This window comes from Austrofundulus limnaeus, unplaced genomic scaffold, assembly GCF_001266775.1.
Source record: "Austrofundulus limnaeus strain Quisiro unplaced genomic scaffold, Austrofundulus_limnaeus-1.0 Scaffold230, whole genome shotgun sequence".
NCBI classification, from domain to species: domain Eukaryota; kingdom Metazoa; phylum Chordata; class Actinopteri; order Cyprinodontiformes; family Rivulidae; genus Austrofundulus; species Austrofundulus limnaeus.
The window spans coordinates 847,653-851,825 of NW_013952632.1; positions in this window are offsets into that span (position 1 = coordinate 847,653).

A 4,173-nucleotide genomic window follows, 5' to 3' on the forward strand; every position below is an offset into this window, starting at 1 on the left:
GCTTACGGGGAAAATGGTCCCCACCAGGTAGCAAAACGCCTGTAGGCACACACACACACACACACACACACACACACACACAGGCTGTGCGTGTCACGTCGGGCTGCCTTCTGCGGCATAAACAACGAGTTGGATCCTGAGTGCAGGCCAAAAAAACTGGTGGAAGAGGCAATGTCAGACTCCTCTGATAATGTCCAACTTTTGGTGAAACTATATTCTTTACAAAGAACCGGAAAATAACTCAAAATTTCCCCATGAGACAGTTTTTTTGACCAAAACTAGTGCAGTAGCTGTCACTGAATCAGAAAAATAAATGCCCCCTAAATTCACAGTTGTTATCAATATCAATCTGTTCATTGTCACAATGACATGTTACAAATAAAACTGCATCAAAAACAAACAATATAAAAGTAAAATTCTCCTCTATAGTCATTGTTTGGGATAAATTGTCACCTTAGTTTCATTATCTGAGCCACAGCAGTGAGTTTAAAAACAGGAAGATTCAACTAGAATCTGTGTCTAATTTAGTTATTTAATCAACTGTTTTTATGTATGTAAAAGTATGTTTAGGAACCTGGTAAATTACACCAGAATGCAGGAAACTGCATCAACTAATTTCAAAGTTTTCTGGGGGGAGGACCCCCAGACCCCCACTAATGGCCCCCTCACACACACACTCTTGGTTTAATGTCTGCAGTGCACCACCTGTGTGCCTCTCTGTTCTATAAAAATAGTTGATTGTCAAACTGTATTCCTGGTGACTTTAAAGAGCTGCTACAGTAATGCAGGTGAACATCATATAAGTGTGATTTGAGTACAAATTATTGCACCACAGCAGAAACATTTACTTTGTTGTTGTTGAAGTATGAAGAGGCAGGTTTTGGTCGATAACTGGTATTTCAAACAAATAACTATCAAAATGTATTACTTGTGTTGATTAGAAAGATGTTTAACATTATCCATTGTTGTTTATCCTTAATTTCAGATAATTTACAATGGCATTTTCATTCACCCATAGGCTAATATGAGAGTAGCTACTTGAGCCCTGTGTATAAACCCATATTACACAAGAATAACGGATGGAAATCATTTGTTAAATGCTTTGTCGTCCCCCCCCCCCCCCCCATGTTCAAAAATCCTATCTGCGTCCCTGAAATATCCCCTCAGGGCACTGTTCTAAATCTAAGGATTTATTGTTGAGAAATTAGCAAAATTATTAAAGCAGAGCCACATTTAGTTTGTTAACCCTGTGTTCCAGTGTTTATGATTGTTTTTGACTGATTTTGACTTGACCTTTATATTTCCCTAAAAATATATCATTAATATAATCTCATGTGGTATCATTTTCTTTTTCCAGCACAGCATGAACTGTGTGAATTTAAACTTTTTTTTTTTCATTTGAATGTACTGGTATTGTAAGTTGAACAAGCCTGGTAAAAACCTGACCTTCCTTCTCTCTGCTTCGTAGGAGGGTCTGGGCTCTCAGGAAGCGATTCTTGCCGGAGGCGTGGCCTCCGCTGAAGTTCAAAATGATTGGATCGATTGGTATGTGTGCCAGCTCCACTGTGAAGGAGGCTAAGCTAAGAAGCTAACCGAAAATCGCGTGTGCTGTAAACGACCCTACTGAGAGGAGAGAAGTACCGAGCCGAGCGAGCTGTAAATGAGAGCTGATGCTTTGTCAGACAAATTCATTTTAATTTGGAAGCCTTATCAACACGGACTGGCTTCATTCACTTCCTCCACTGCCGTATGCTAAACCAGTGGTTCCCAAACTTTTTATCTTCTGACCCACAAAATATCCATGGCTAAAACTTGTGACCCCAAATATTACTGGTTTGAGAACACAAACTTTGTTAACAACCCTAAAAACACAGGCTTTTTGACAATCTAAACAGCTTGTACACGAATATAAATACTTATTTATACTTATTTTGTGTTTTTGTAATAATTATAGGGAAAATATTACATCATCTATTCTTTTATTACCCCGATTTCTGGATATTATCCAAGGTGCTTCATGACCCATAATAGGGTTCCAAGTCCAACTTTGGGAACCAAAGTGCACTGGTTCCCAAACTTTTCAGCTTTTGACCCACAAAATAACAGTAGTACAGACCTGTGCCCAACGATGTTTGGATGATAAACATCTTTGTCAGGTCAACTAAACATGGGCATAGTAACAACATTTTTATACTACATTTATCCATTTTAAATATACTAACCTCACTCCTTTGTAACAAATAAGGCAAAAATGTAATTAATTCAGAAAATCTTTTCAGGACCCCACCTTGATGTTTCGGGACCCCACTTTGGGTCCCGACCCCAACTTTGGGAAACACTGTGCTAAACTAACTACACTGCACAGAAAATCGACATCATTCAAAACTCCACCTTCTGTTTGCTGATTGGTCCAGCTAAAATAAACTACAAGCAGACACTGTGCAGAAAATTGATGTTCTGTTCTCTGATTGGCCCGTACGAAAATTCTCCCGAAGAAATCCTTGTCTATGGGAGAAATCCCAGACGGAGCAGAGAAGGGAAACTAGAATTGAGCAGAGCTGCATAGGAAGGCAAGGGCCAGGCTGAAATTGAACCTTAATTCACAAAATAAAATAAAAATTAATTAATTAATTAATTAATTAATTAATAAAATCAAAATCTAAGTGGGCAAAGTTATTTGTGAAACACACAAACTTTTTTTATCTTGTAGAATGCCAATGTATGATGTAAATTTCTAAAACTGATGTTAAAACATTGTAAGCAGCACAGTTTTATGAAACTATCAGCTACTGAGCACAGTTTTGACCTAGTCCACACATGATGGTGGCTTTATTTATTTAATAATAATAATAATAATAATACATTTTATTTCAAAGGCGCCTTTCTGACACTCAAGGACACCATACAAAGAGTAAAAAGTAACAGAAACAAATAAAATGTAACAATAAAAATAGATAAAAATAAAAACAATGTATCTATATAAAATCTATGTAAAAAATCTATGTAAAAAATCAGGCAAAACCAATTGTGTCATGTGGAAAAGGCAGATCTAAAAAGGTGTGTTTTGAGTTCGGTTTTAAAATTTGAGAATGACTTTATGTTTCTAACGTGGGGTGGTAATGAGTTCCATAGTTTAACAGCTAAATGCACTGTTTTAAACATTAGCAAACTAGAGAAAAAAATACAGCCACCGTCATGACTATCATATACTGACTACAATAATACTGGTTTTGAGCCCAACTACATAACTTTATTTTTTCTTTTCCTCGCTGCCTGCGTCGGCCGGCCCAGTGATACACCGGCCCACCGGGAAATGTCCCGGTAATCCCAATGGCCAGTCCACCCCGGTTTGATCTCTGGTTCGGACCAGGGACCTTCCTGTGTGAAGTTTGCATGTTCTCCTCTGTACTTTGGTGAGTATTCTGGTACACTGCACAAATTAATCTTGTGAGCTTCAAAATTTTCCTTATTTTAAAAAATCTTACGATGTGCCTATTAAAGTTATATTACAGATTATTTTGAGAAATTTGGGAAGCTTCAGACTCAAAGTGGCATTATTGGCCTGTGTATTCAGACTTGCACTTGGTAAGATTTCTTGAAATAAGATAAAATTTCCAGGTTAACAAGATTACTGATCTAACACGTCATTCTTGCTTAGTATATCAGTTTACAAACAAATAAATATCTTTTGACTGGATTGTTAGACTTCGTTAGATGAACACTTCTCTCATAGACCAAATGTGTATGTTAGGTTACGTTCAGCAGGCCGCTGTTGGAAAAGAGATCTGTGATCTCTGTGGGATTTGCCTGGCTAAGTAAAGATAAATAAATATAGGTGTGAGCTCACCTGACATATTCTGTACACCTCAACTCAGATGGGCTGAGATGTCCAAACTACATCAAATTACCAAGTTTTTTTTTTTTATCTAACTAATATTTAATGTTTGAGATGTGTCACACAAATGAAAAATACATTTGGAACCATAAACGGTTTAAGTTTAGGGCAGTAACAAATGTCAGCCACGAGGGGACAGTGTTGGACAGTAAGAGAAAACCAGATTAAATGCAACAATCTATATTTTTAACATTCTTATTATTTTTTTCCGATTTTTAAATATCTTAGAGACAAAAACGAAACAAACATTGAATGTGTGGGCCTAGGTCGTGCCATGC